The following is a 15,439-nucleotide window of genomic DNA, read 5'->3' on the forward strand; positions in this document are numbered from 1 at the left end:
GAGACATCTGGTTACTAGCAAAAAGCGCAATTTCATAGTTCAGAAAAAAAGTCATAGAAGGATTGTGTCCGCATAGTTGACGTAGGATTCCGTTAGGTTACCTGTTGCATGCTGATTTTGGATATGTTTGAAGAATTACATCGTTAAACTCTTTGATAATGATTTGGTGGCCATTTTGTTTGGTATTGTTTGTTCACTCCACCAGTGTTTACAACCGAGTGATAATGACAGAAGGATGGAAATTAGTCGTTAGATGGTTAGATGGTATCACGTATCACGATTGCTAGGACGTAACCCCTCGTTACAGCAGCACCGTAGCCGAATAGATCGTTGTAACCGAAAACGGTGTAACTTGACAGGAGGAATGAAATGATAAACAGAGAGAAAAACAATAGGGATAGTGTATAAAGAGTTATACGAAAATTAGACTACACAATACTAATTGAAATTTACGTGAAAACGGAACGGAATAAGGGTATGTCACATCAAATTGCATCACGGAAAAAACGCTGTAGAAATTTAATTTTTAGGAATTATATCTTCAGCTTTCGCTTATAATCAGATAAGAGTATATAGATCACGTTGGCCATTCTCCACTGTCATTTTTTCGTAAATTTGGAAAAATGTCGTCGAACGAAAAAGAGCGTCGTGAATTAATCCTGTGCACTCATTTCGAGAATCCGGAGTTGTCACATCGGGACATCGGTAAGATGCTGGGAATCGTCCAATCCACGGTCAGCAGAGTACTAAAACGATACTTCGAGAACCTAACCATCGACCGGAAGGTGAAGAACGGCAAAAATGGATGCTCCGTCAGTGAAAAAGATCACAAGCGCGTAGTTAAGCAGTTTAGACGTGATCCGAGAAGTTCGGTCCGGGATGTCGCCAATAAGCTGAATTTGTCAAGTTCATTCGTCCAGCGGACCAAGCAGCGGGAGGGCCTGCGTACATACAAGGTTCAGAAGGCTCCTAACCGCGACGAAAGGCAAAACATGGTGGGGAAGACGCGAGCCCGGAAGCCGTACACCGAAATGCTGACGAAGCCGCATTGCCTGGTAATGGACGACGGAACCTACGTCAAAGCGGACTTTCGTCAGCTGCCGGGCCTGTTGTTCTTCTCCGCAGAGGACAAATTCAGCGTTCCGGAGGAGATTCGCAAGCAGAAACTATCCAAGTTTGCCAAAAAGTACATGGTGTGGCAAGCGATCTGCTCTTGCGGAAAGCGGAGCGCCCCCTTCGTGATGACCGGCACGGTAAACGGGCAGGTTTACCTTAAGGAGTGCCTACAGAAGCGCTTACTACCACTATTGAAGCAGCACGAAGGCCCGACCATCTTCTGGCCGGATCTCGCTTCGTGCCACTATTCAAAGGACGTGTTGGAGTGGTTCGAAGCCAACGGGGTCACCTTCGTGCCAAAGGAAATGAACCCGCCCAACGCGCCGGAGCTTCGCCCAATAGAGAAATATTGGGCGATTATGAAGCAGACCCTCCGGAAGAACCCAAAAGTTATCAAATCGGAGGCGGACTTCAAGAGAAAATGGATTTTTGTTCAAAAAAACTACAACCTGACGTTGTACAGAACCTTATGGACTGGGTAAAGAGGAAGGTGCGAGCATACGGGCTTGGGCTCGAAGTATGAATAAAAAGAAAATGCCAAAAGTTGTTTAATACTTTTTATTTTACTGTCTAAAATTTTCAAAAGGATCGGTCTACTGGGCGAATTTCTACAGCGTTTTTTCCATGATGCAATTTGATGTGACACACCCTTTATTATATAGGAATTAGAAAGGAAAAAGGGTAATAGAACTTCAGAGTTCATCGAAGTAACTGAACAGCAGGAAAGATCCTCCATTAAGGATTCACTAAATTTGTAAGACACGATGAATTATGTACTGAATCAATATTAATTAAATTAAATTTCAGCTTAAAGCAGACTGAACATAAAAATCGAGTCTCGCTCTTAAGGTTTAGCAAACCCTACGATCACAATCTTTAAGAAATTTATAATTGGGTTAGAAATGGAAGGACTCCTCGACACTCCACTCGAGTCTCCCACTGCAGACGATGCAATCGTCTTGACTCAGCCGAAAGACATATGGTTGCCTGCGATCAATGCAATATGTGGGAGCATTTTGGTTGTGCAGGTGTGAACGAGGCAGTTAAGAATTGTTCCTTTGTCTGTAAAGAGTGCATGTCTATGAAGCGAGTTGATAAAGCATCCAAGGCTTCCGCAGGGAGAAGTATGACATCCAAACGAAATAAAGTATCATTGGCACCTCCCGCAAGTGTGACATCTAGCACGCGTATTGCATTATTAGAGGCAGAAATGAAGATTATGGAAGAAGAGCTTTCACTGAAAGAGCAAGCGAACATATAAGAAAAGGAAATCAAACAACGACAGTTGGCAGAGCAACAACGTCAAATTGAAGAAAGGAAGAGGATAATGGAGGAAGAAAAACGTCTACGAGAGCTTACGTTGGAGGAGTAGAAAACGTTTCAGAAAAACAACAAGTTATTCGACAACAATCGCTGGAACCAAAGCGGCTACTACTACGAGAAATCACAGCGAGTAGTAAGGGCAGCAAGACTGAATCTGTTGACTCTAGAAAGAAAGTATCGGATTGGTTAGTGGATCAGTGCTCCAATGAAGGTTATGAAGGACGGGGTTCATATGGCGAAAACCATCCCGAAAATGACAAACGACGTAGCAGCATTACCTCTACCCAATCGAGTCAAGAGTTCTCCATGCCCGACCACATCGATCACCAGTTGCGGTCATCGATCGAATCGTCCTCTGGTTAGAAAAAAAAACAGCACATCAATTCCAGGTCATCACGACTTTTTGAGGCTCGATGTGATGAAGCGCTAGGCCCACACCATATTGCAGCACGCCAAGTGAGAAAGGAGTTACCGATCTTCAACGGCAATCCAGAGGACTGGCCGATTTTCATCAGCAACTTTGAGCAGTCTACCGCATTGTGCGGGTATTCAGACGCGGAAAATATCATCCGTGTACAAAGATGCCTGGAAGGTCATGCTAGAGGCAGTGCGCAGCCGATTGCTGCTCCCATCAAGTGTTCCATCCATCTTAGAAACGTTACGAATTTTATACGGGCGACCTGAACTATTGAATCGTTCGCTGATGAAAAAGATTCAGAGCGTACCAGCCCCTAGACACGATCGGCTAGAAACGGTGATAGATTTTGGACTAGCGGTCCAAAACTTAGTGGATCACCTTCAAGCCGCGCACCAAGAATCACACCTTTCAAACCCAATGCGGATGCAAGAACTGGTAGAGAAACTACCAGGTTCTCTAAAGTTGGATTGGGCACTGCATAAGAGCCAGCAGCCTATCCCTACGCTGCGAACTTTCAGAAGTTTCATGACGAAATTAGTCACGGCAGCCAGCGAAGTAACATTTGAATCACCGAACGTGAACAGGAACGAGCGCAATAGACCGAGGGATAAAGCATATATTCAATCTCACTCCACAGTCTCTGAGACCTTTACAATTCCAAACATTGAATTCAATGCCAAACCGAGGAAAATAAGCGCAGTTTGTAATCGCGATGGTCACCGTGTGGCTGAGTGTTCCGAATTTAAATCCTGGAATGTAGATGATAAATGGAAGATTGTTCAACAGAAAGGTCTGTGTAGAACTTGTTTGAACAATCATGGCAGATAGCCGTGCAAATCTTGGAAAGGATGTGATGTACAAGATTGTCGCAATAAACATCATTCGTTGCTCCATTATCCCTCGTCTACAACTCATTCTATAAATGTTTCGATCAATTTCACTTTCGAAAGTTGTCTTTCAATCTTTCGCATAATTTCCGTCGTGTTGTACAACAACGATCGAGCCGTAACGATATTTGCCTTTATCGACGAGGGGTCGTCGTTAACTCTGCTAGAGGACACCATCGTTCAATGTCTAGGTTTGGAGGGAGTGGAGTATGCTTAACTCTCAGATGAACGGGGAATGTTACTCGAAAAGAAATGAGATCCCAGAGAGTTCATCTTGAAATTGCGGGAAAAAATAGTTCATTGAAACATAAACTCGTTAATGCCCGTACCGTTAGCACTCTAGTCCTACCATCGCAATCTCTAAAATATCACCAACTTGCGGAAAGATTTCCCCATCTGCGTGGTTTACCACTTGAAGACTATGACTCAATCCAACCGAAACGTTTAATCGGATTAGAAAATCTTCGGCTAGGCGTTCCGCTGATAGTTCGACAAGGGCATTCGGGAGAACCGATTGCAGCGAAATGTTGTTTGGGCTGGGGAATCTACGGGAGCGTTCCTATGAATCAAATTCTAGAAGTTACAACCAATTTCCACGTCGCTGATATCACTGATCCCGATCATTTGCTGAACGAACAATTGCGAGATTATTTCGCGCTGGAAAGCCTGGGGACAACATTTCACGGTACACAAATTGAAATTGAGGAAGATAAGCTTATAGGAAACATCCTGATAGAAACCACTCGACGCACGGAGGTGGGTTTCGAAACGGGGCTTTTGTAGAAACAGGATTGCCCAAATTTTCATAAAAAGTTTCATCGAAAATTCGAATTCTAAGTGTGTTTTATTTCAATTTACTTCCGGAATTTAAAGTTGGAAAACCCTGTATGTGATGGATGTTGCCACCTTCGGCGCAACGTGCTCACCCGCATCAGCACAGTATGTGAAAAATGTTAACGCAGCAGATTTCACTGATCATCTTCCACGTGCTGTCTCCGCGATTCAAAATAACCACTATGTGGATGACTATTTAGATAGCTTCGTGACTATTCAAGAGGCGGTTCAAGTGCTGAACGATGTCAGAACGATTCATGCCGCTGGGGGATTTGAAATCAGAAATTTTCTCACAAACTCAGCAGAAGTATTAGGCTGTATAGGTGAGAATACATCCGAAGGGTCTAAGAACCTTTTTCTCGAACGTGGCTCAAATACAGAATCAGTACTTGGTATGCGCTGGATCGCAAGAGAAGATGCTCTCACATTTACGATCGGTTTGCGAGGTGATTTGCTACCAGTGCTGGAAGGCCACTACGTCCCCACTAAACGTGAAGTACTGAAAATAGTGATGATCCTTTGAGACTTGTTCCATTTTTCCTTATACATGGCAGAATATTGATGCAAGACATTTGGGCCACGGGATGTGATTGGGATGACCAGATAAACGCCGAACTATTTTCTCGCTGGCAACAATGGTCACAACTCTTCCCGCAGCTGAGTAGTCTGCGCATTCCCAGATGTCATTTCAACACATCGTTTCCACATGATGTCAGCCGTATACAGGTCCACATTTTCGAAGACGCTAGCGAGTCGGCGTATTCATGCGTCGTCTATTTTCGACTTACAACAGAAGATAACGTCCAAGTGTCATTAGTGGGAGCAAAATCAGAAGTGGCTCCTCTTAGGTCTCTATCGATCCCAAGGATGGAATTGAATGCAGCTCTATTAGGTGTTCGATACCTGCAATCGGTGGTGAATTATTATGCTAACAAAAATAATCAGCGGTACTTCTGGAATGACTCGACTACTGTCATTGCATGGATCAACTCTGAGCATCGCCGATACAACGATACGCCGTTAGAATTGGAGAAATATTAACAGTAACGGACCAGCAAAATTGGCGATGGATTCCATCGAAACTAAATCCAGCCGATCAGGCCACTAAATGAAACGATGGGCCGAAGCTTTATTCTAACAGTGTCTGGAATCAAGGGCCTGATTTTCTATATGAATCTACAGACAAATGGCCTGCACAAAGGAAACTTGCAACGTCCGAAGAAGAGTTACGTCACTGTCACCATCACAATATCGATCAAAACATGTTCATCGATGTTACCTGGTTCAGTAAGTGGAAAAGACTGCAAAGGTCAATGGCATTCGTTTTTCGTTTTTCGGACAACTTGAGAAGGAAAATAGCAAAAGTTGCGCTGCGGTCGGGCATCCTCCAGCAAGACGAGTTGAAACGAGCAGAAGAATCCTTATGGAAATTCCCACAAGCAGAGGAGTTTTCTGCTGAAATTAATATACTTTCTAGAACACGCGGTAGCCCTGAAGAATGCCATGCAGTAGTATCCAAAAGCAGTTCTGCTGCGACGCATAAGCGGTCGTGTTTCAATTTGTACCGGATTCCGTGACGGTTCCCTTTTGCTAGTAGCTTTTGTTCACTTCGCGAAATCTCTCCCAGAGTATGAAGCGAATTTCGTTGTTCATATTTTGAACTAAGCACACTGTTAGCACCAATGACTACACATTTTATTACAACTTTAGACTATACACTAACAGACTATTACTACATTTAATTCAACTTAATACAGAAATACATATAATTTTAACATTTAAGTTACGGTGGCCGAACTGCACTCTAAAGAAGACAAAAAGTGCCTTAAAGCTCTTGCAAAGCACAATCCCTGCTTTATTCCATTGTACGCAATTATTATACGTATTGCGTAAAATCTAGAGTTAAGCTTTTACCTATATTATCGCAACTATAGTTCGTTTCAGTTGGATCTACTAAAACGACTCACATCTCTCATTGAACACTCATTCAATATATAAAATATGGCCTTACGTCGATGATCACAGAGTTCTTAGGATGCACAGTAGAAGCAGTGCAGCTACATTTATACCGTTCGAGGCAAAGTATCCAGTCATTCTGCCTCGCCATCCACCTGATCACCAACCTAATCGTCGTCATCGATTCAACCACGCCAACAGAGAAACAGTCGTGAACGAAATAAGGCAACGTTTTGAAATACCCAGACTACGGTCTATTATATTAGGCTGTCAAAAAAGTCCTGCGGTATTTCCGCGAGGTGTCGTTGTAAGCGCGTAGTTCTAGTTGTATTCATTGTATCGAGTCATACTATAGCTTGTTGGAAAGGTATTTTTGCGCGCTAGATATAGTCCTTGACAGTGTTTTCTTTGGTTAAGTCGTTCGTGAGTTATAGTGTCGCAAATATGGAGCAAAATAAAGAGAAAATCCGACATTTTACAGTACTACTATGACAAAGGCAAAAATGCATCTCAAGCTGCCAATAAAATTTGTGCAGTTTATGGACCCGATACAGTTTCCATTTCCACCGCACAACGATGGTTTCAACGATTTCGTTCTGGTGTAGAGGTCGTCGAAGATGCGCCACGCTCCGGAAGGCCTGTCGTCGAAAATTGCGACAAAATCGCTGAATTAGCCGAGAAAGACCGGCATAGTAGCAGCCGTAGCATCGGCCAAGAGCTGGGGATAAGTCATCAAACCGTTATTAACCATTTGAAGAAGCTTGGATTCACAAAGAAGCTCGATGTATGGGTGCCACACACGTTGACGCAAAAAACATCTTTGACCGTATCGACGCATGTGAATCGCAACAAAATCGATCCGTTTCTGAAGCGGATGGTGACTGGCGATGAAAAGTGGGTCACTTACGACAACGTGAAACGCAAACGGTCGTGATCGAAGCCCGCTGAAGCGGCTCAGACGGTGGCCAAGCCCTCATTAACGGCCAGAAAGGTTCTGCTGTGTGTTTGGTGGGATTGTCAAGGAATAATTATGAGCTGCTTCCCTATGGCCAAACGCTCAATTCGGACCTGTACTGCCAACAACTGGACCGCTTGAAGGTAGCACTCATGAAGAAGAGACCATCTTTGATATACAGAGGCCACATTGTCTTCTATCAGGACAACGCCAGGCCACACACTTCTTTGGTGACGCGCCAGAAGCTCCGGAAGCTCGGATGGGAGGTTCTTTTGCATCCGCCGTATAGTCCGGACCTTGCACCTGTTTTTGTCCATGGCGAACGAGCTAGGTAGGCAGAAGTTAGCCACAAAAGAGGCCTGTGAAAATTGGCTATCCGAGTTTTTTGCCAATAAGGAAGCGAGCTTCTATAACAGGGGTATTATGAAGTTGGCATCTCGTTGGGAACAAGTCATCGAACAAAACGGCGCATATTTGACTTAAAACAGATGATTGTAACTATTTTTATGAACAAATGAAAATTCAAAAAAAATACCGCAGGACTTTTTTGACAGCCTAATATATAAAGTTACCAAAAGTTGTGTCTGGTGCCCAGTCACGAAAGTAGTGCCTGCCACGCCTGCTATGGTAGAACAAATGTATGGGGAAAAAACTCGAGGGGTTGTATCCGAGACACGACCAGGGGTATGACTAAAACGTCAAATCCCTCGTATTGCCAGTGTACCCAATATTGCTGCGGTTCACTGACATTTTGGTTCTGTCGATTACTGTTGTTTACAACTCGGTCCGGTTATATATTCGAATAGTGGCTAACATTAAACTCCATGTGAAATCGAAATATGAAAATCGCTCATGCAGTTAGAACTATCTCCGTGATTTCAACAATTTCAATCCTCGTAAATGATATGTTGGTAAACAAATGACGCCATATTGATTTTGAATTTGGGTAGCCTATATTCAATTGATATCTAGCACCTGGACACGACCGCTTAGGACATAGGACTACGCAATCTTTGTTGGTTTATTATTTCAGATATTATTTGCGAATACGTCAAAAATTCAAAAATAACTCTTTAGTAAAAAGTTCCGGGAACCATGAAAAGTTTTAATGACTTGCGTGGTTTTGTAGAATCATCTCGAGAAGCAACGATTCTTTCTTGCCTTTGCGAGAACAATACACAAATTGGTCATATGTCGCAATTTGTTTCTTTATATCAATGCACGCATTGCACTGAGTATTTAACGAGAGACATCTTCCGTGCATTGCCATTCAACAAGCATCAGACACGCGTCTAACAGATGCACACAGTTGCAGCGATAAAAATGAAACATCGAAACACACTTCATGTGAAATATTCGCTAGCGTTCACAGCTCGAGAGAAAACATAAAACACAAAATAACCGAATAAGTGACCTTTGTTGTTTCGGGTACAAAAAGAATTTTCCTCAAAGGAGATGCAATATATATATATATATATATATATATATATATATATATATATATATATATATATATATATATATATATATATATATATATATATTGCATCTCCTTTGAGGATATATATATATATATATATATATATATATATATATATATATATATATATATATATATATATATATATATATATATATATGCTAGTGACAGCTAGCTTACTATGCAAGGGTGAAGTATACTTCGAAAATATTCTCCTTTGCTATCCCCTTCCGTTTTTTCTATTCTAGCGGCTGCATAAGTTGCCCGTTATTGACAACTGTGTTCCGAAAAGCACACAAATGTATGGAAATTGGGAATGCTTCCAATTTTCATCAATTTAAACCATATACAGACTGTGGGATTGTAATTTCCGATTCGATTGGTATGCAAATCGTTAAAATACGTTCGCAGCAAAAATAGCAAATTAACGTTAACTTTATTTCATAAAAACGTGACCTGTTTTCTGATTTGGCACCCTTAATGTAAGACGTAGTCCTACGTCAAAAGGAAGTTCTTCCAGTTTTTATGAATTTAGAGCCCCCGCATACTACAGACTTTGCGTCAACCAACAGTTTGGTCGGGTCGGCCTTCTGGTGCAAAAATCGACCCAACTGAATCGGCGTAATGTGCGCACATACATACCTCTCCGTACTGATTAGGAAGCCGACCAAACTATCGGCCGACAAATCAGTCTGTAGTCTGCGGGGACTCTTAAACCGTTTAGATTAAACCGTTTAGCGAATTGTAATGTATAGCATATCAAACAAATCTTACAGAATTTCCGATTCGATTGGTATGCATATCATGAAAATTCGTTCACAGTGAAAACGGTTGTTAACGTTAACTTTATTTCATAAAAACGTGACCTGTTTTCTGATTCGGCACCCTTCCTGAAATATATGTTAGCCTCCCCCAAACCCACCAATAGTCCCACTCTCCTTCTCCCGCTCTCGATTTCGCTTCCTCCCACTGACCCATCAACAATAATCAATCAACAGACACAGTCTCTTCGCCACGTTGCCAGTCGACGAAATGGACACAACTAAAGAGGGCGCACCGTTTATTTTCCAAGGGAATCACCGGTGCAAGAATGTGTCCACTCTCAAAGTTCAATGACAAATCCCACTGGTGATACCCCTGTTAGCATGCCTTAAAAAATCGAGTGCAGCGGCCAAGCAAAATCAGGTTCCTCATGGTTTTCGTGGGAATAATTCACATTCGAACAACCCAGCACTCGAGGGGACATCATAAATCCCAACTGCCCCTTTTATACCGTCAACTGACAACTTTCCAATTGACGATCTAACTCAAAACGTAAACGATCGGTGAGACATCTGAATTTTGTTTTTGAACTAAGAAAATGATGATAATGTAACCTGAAACTCAAAAACAAATCACGAATATTTTACTTCCGGTCTTTCCAAGTTAGTTCTCACATGCAGGAACCATGCATTTTTCAACTTGTTTTTGATTGTGCTCTCGAATATCCTTTACTGATTCAACCATTGCCATCATTTATACAGTTTTCACTACTGAAAGAGGTAAGAAAATAACATGTTATATAAAAAATTGCGTAGAATTTATTTTCTTCCAAACTCAACGCAATCAAATAATCTTTTATGACATTGTAATTTATTATGATTGTAATTTACATTGTAATTTATGGAAAGAACTACAAACCTTCCATAAACTCACATTGCTAAATTTAAAAACATCATCACTTTCACCGCAGCGCCGCTTAAGCAGAGCTGCAATTTGTCACTGTCACTGTGTATATTTGGGCTACTATGACGACCATTGCAACATTACCACCAAACGACGAGCACAAAACATAAACCGACAAAACAAATTCTTCACTCTTTGATGCTAAATAGTTTGTCAGAGTGTTTTGACCATCAAAGCATTTTGCAAGTCAGCGCACTACGACCGTCAAGACGAAGAATATTATGTCACTTGATGTAATGGAAGTTTACACGTTATCAGGGTGCATTTGTTTACGTTGAGCTACCTGAGTACCATTCTAATATAAAATGCTAGAACTTCGAGGAGAACACAGAATATAAATGAGTCTAAACAGACTTTCAAATACGTGAATTTTAATATCGGGCAGAAATTTCTTCATTATTTTCAGCATGTAGAGATTGTTCAAGCTTTGGTCAATTATATATTTCGTCGCCTAAATGATTTCCTATCGCTCATACGTTATCGCGTGTCCGACATAGTATTTACTTCAATAAATTCAAGAAACAACAATCGGAACGAAAATGAAAGCCTCGCTTGATGAAACTAAAATGCAATCTGCGACAACCATCAATTGGTTACGGACAATTTTACAGACTACTTGATCGATCAAAGCGTATTGACAAAACTCAGTAACAGGCATAGTGCATCGTACTTCGTCAGTCACCGTTTGACCAAGATTTTTGTCAATAGGAAGTGACTATCATGACTCGTCAGTTGTCAGTGACATTGATGAAATTGCGCAGCTCTGCGCCTAGGTGTAAATTTGTACGTTAGATCGCCAATCGGGATTTCTAAAACTACATACAATTTTAATAGACTGCTTGGCTATTGAGCTGAGCAGTCCAGTCTTTTCTTTCACCCCTCAAGCCCGTGGCAAGTTCGTTCGTTGCGATAGTGTACGCGTTCGCATTCTATTTTGCGCTCGCTTCTGGCGCGCTTTCAAGAGTGTTAGTAGAGAGTGAGAAGGACAAAGTATCCTCGTAGTGAAACGAACGGAGAACAAGTCAATCCGTTTGTAAAATCTGGCCTTTCTAGAACGCAGACGAAAAAAAGGGATGAGGTAAAGAACTCGTTAACCCGCGCTGAAAGTGAGCCCGCTTTGAACAAAACGCCGGAAAATAGTAATTTCATTTTAAATGTGAAGAAACCAATAGACAATAAAAAGTGCAAACAGAGCTAGATTGCTATTTTAAAAGAAAAATGAGTCCCAATAGTGCACTGGCGACGCAGCTTAAAAAACAAACATTACAGCCAACACAGTCATCCCTCTGAGCAAAAGGGTCGATGCCCTTGCTCCAGTGAACGACGAAAGTGCACAGCAACAAACTGTCCAACCGAAGCCCCCACCGATTTACCTGGGTCAGGTGGTAACCAGAAACGCGGTTGACCTAGTTAAAAAAGCAATCGGTAGTAACAATTTTCTGTGCCGCAATGTGCAACGAGGAAATATTAGTGAACTGAAAGTGCAGTGCAATACAATTGACGATTATCGCAAAATTGTGAACGCGTTAGAGAAGGAAAAAACTCTCTATTACATCTACCGCTTAAAAGCTTGGAAAGGTCTAACTGTGGTGCTAAAAAGGCATAGAACAGGGTGTTTCACCCGATGACATAAAAAACGTTCTAACCGATAACGGTTTTGAAGTGGCTTCGGTTACTAATACAGGGTTTTCCAATTTAAAATTCCGAAAGTAAATTAAAATAAAACACACTTAGAATTCGAATTTCGATTGATCTTTTATTTCAAATTAAAGTTTGGTTTATGCCATTATGTGTGAAATACAACATCATTCAAATGTCCACCTAGGGCTTCCTCGCACACCTTGATCCGGAACAAGTAATTTTCGATGACTTTTCGGCACATATGGGGCGGTATCTCGGTCATAACTTCACGAATGTTGTCTTTCAAATGTTCAAGAGTTTGCGGAGAGTTGGCATAGACACGGTCTTTCGCATAACCCCACAAAAAAAAAGTCTAGCGGGTTCAAATCGCATGTCGCATAAATCCAATTGGCATCACCAAAACGCGAAATTATGCGTCCCTCAAATTTCGTTCGCAATATGGCCATGTTAAGGGGGTCTCCGTAGCCACATTGGTTGCGCGTTCGCTTAGTAAGCGATCGATCGTGAGTTCAAAACTCAGGGCCCTCATTGACCATCTTTATGTTGTTACAGAATAGCTACGTCCACGCAACAATCATCAGCGATGGAGATCGATCCACGGTCGAAATTAGATCGATTCATCTATACAACTGCTCTGCTCTGCAAGACACATCGGGCTGCTGTTCTATAAATAACTCAACAATGATCAATCAACTGTCTCCGCTGTCCGGTGGTTTAACTGGATACATTCAAGCGAGTTTATTTTAATGTTTTCTATCCATATAATACTGCGACCACATACATTTGGTTTTGTGATTCGTCAATCAAGTGCAGTTAGCAGGAACGCTTCTGAAGATTATTCTTCAGAACAAGGTTTTTTGTATCCCATATTGGATGCATAAAACCTTGAGCCTCCAATGTAACGCTCTCGTTTTCGAAGTCCCCCAAATATTCCCTGAAATCGATACGTGGAAAAAAGGCGTTTCCTTCATATAGAACACATATTCTTTATTGTACAACTTTGTACAACTTTGAGCTCAATCGGTTCCGCACTTTTCATGTTTTTGACGCGTACACAAACGAACAGAACATTTATATATATATATATAGAGATAATTTAAATTAGGATCAGGACAACGTACTTTAAGTAGATAAATAACGCCAAGAAACAATTTTCATACAAATTTTAGAAATTTGAAACTGCCTTCGGCCAACTAATGTGATAGAGAAAAGTTTGCCTCATACAAACTTATGTCGTATCCAGATGTCGGACCGTACCGTCGTCATCACGAATAGGCAACAGCGTTACGGTCAGTGTTAGGTCGATGTTTTTTTCGTCGATTGGATTGTGGGGGGTTGCGTAGTATTCGTTCGATTAATTATCGATTTCTGTAGGAAGTATTCGATTATCGATTATACCTGCCTTGAAGTGACATTTGATGGCGTCGAGGGAAGTTGTTCTTCTGGTATTTAAAATTCAATCTGCGTAATCCCACAATCCAATCGACGAAAAAAACATCGACCTAACAACGACCGTAACGCTGTTACCTATTCACGATGACGACGATTAGGTATCGACATCTGGATACGGCATTAGTTTGTATGACGCAAACTATTCTCTATCATATTAGTCGGCCCGAATCAGTTTATATTTGCTAAAATTTGTATGAAATATTTTTCTTGGCATAATTTTTTCTACTTAAAGTACGTTGTCATGACCCTTATTTGAATTATTTTTTATAGACGTTCAGATATTCTCAAAAAAACTTGTCATTATAATATAAAATTATCTCAAAACATATTTTTTATGACGTTTTTTCACCACTTGCAGGCAATTGTGATTTTCGCTTACATAGAGTACTAATTTGATTAAGGAAAAATCATGTTCATTCATAATTTTCATTTTAAAAGTGTATTCATTCCTTCTGCAAATCCATACTGTCATGCCTATTCCCCAATATCGCCAACGCGGATAGTTCGTTAGGCGAAAATACTGAATAATTAAACAAGCCAAATGGCATCACTGGTGGTTCTTTTTTCTACTCCGCTAAACTGTCATCTCAAACAAAAACAAATGGATTATACAACTGGTGAGTATGAAATATATTTCGGCTTTCTAATTATTAATTATTTTATCTTGTCTTATCAGCTATGAATACATTCGACTCGTTTGCTTCCATCAATCGGTAAGTGAGAAAAATGATTTCTCCCATCACCACAGTGCGGATTTCCACTTCTATCACAGCAGCCAACAACATCCGTTTTCCTGCAGCAGTAACCTCCAACCCCTGTTGGCAATGCCGGGGGACAGCATTAACAGCAGCAGCAGCAGAATTTGACCATGGTATGGTATTGCGAAAAACTTTCCCCATTAGAGGTTCCGTGCTTCGCGCACATTCAAAAATCCTCTTCAGACACGAAAACTCAACGACAAGGAGGTATTTATCAACTTGCTCAGCTGAATTACCACCCGGAGGAACCCGAATGCACTGATTCCGTTGTATAGTAGAATGAAAATAGGCGAGGTAAGCGAACGTAATCGCATGATATTTTAATGTTCGCATTTTTATCCGGATCATACAACTGGTGAGTAGGGAATTCATTTCTGCTTTTCACTTACTAATCATTTTATTTTGTTTCAGCTATGAATGCATACGACTCAATCAATCGGCAAATGAGAAAGATGATTTCCCTCATCACCACATTGCTTATTTCCACTTCTGTCACACCAGCCAACAGCATCAGCTTTCCCGCAGCAATATCCTTTAAGTCCAGGGTGCTATTCCGGGGAACAGCATCAACAGCAACAGCAGCAGGACCTGGCCATTGATAGTATTTCGAGCAATTTTCCCCATCGAAGATCCCGTGCTTCACGCACATTGAAGAATCCTCCTCAGCCACATATCTGTGTCATCAAGGGCAAGGAGGTATTCATCAATGTACTCAGTCGGATTTGAATCGTCAATCCAGATAACCCGGATGCACCGATTCCATTATATACCTTATTTTTTCATTATACATGGTTTTTTATTATTTTTTTTTTCAATAAAATGATTAAAATCGATCAATGTATTTCCTTTTCATTTTCAATAACAAACGAATACAAACAAGCAGCAAGCAGTGCT

General features: G+C 41.2%; 1 long non-coding RNA gene across 1 annotated transcript; it reads left to right on the forward strand.

The window, feature by feature from the left end:
* The first annotated feature begins 14,238 nt into the window (after positions 1-14,238).
* Positions 14,239-15,378, forward strand: LOC129770815 (uncharacterized). Its single transcript, XR_008742203.1, has 3 exons — positions 14,239-14,404; positions 14,464-14,900; positions 14,957-15,378. It is a non-coding gene; the product is annotated as an uncharacterized LOC129770815 (long non-coding RNA).
* The last annotated feature ends 61 nt before the right edge of the window (positions 15,379-15,439 follow it).

This window comes from Toxorhynchites rutilus, chromosome 2, assembly GCF_029784135.1.
Source record: "Toxorhynchites rutilus septentrionalis strain SRP chromosome 2, ASM2978413v1, whole genome shotgun sequence".
NCBI lineage: Eukaryota > Metazoa > Arthropoda > Insecta > Diptera > Culicidae > Toxorhynchites > Toxorhynchites rutilus.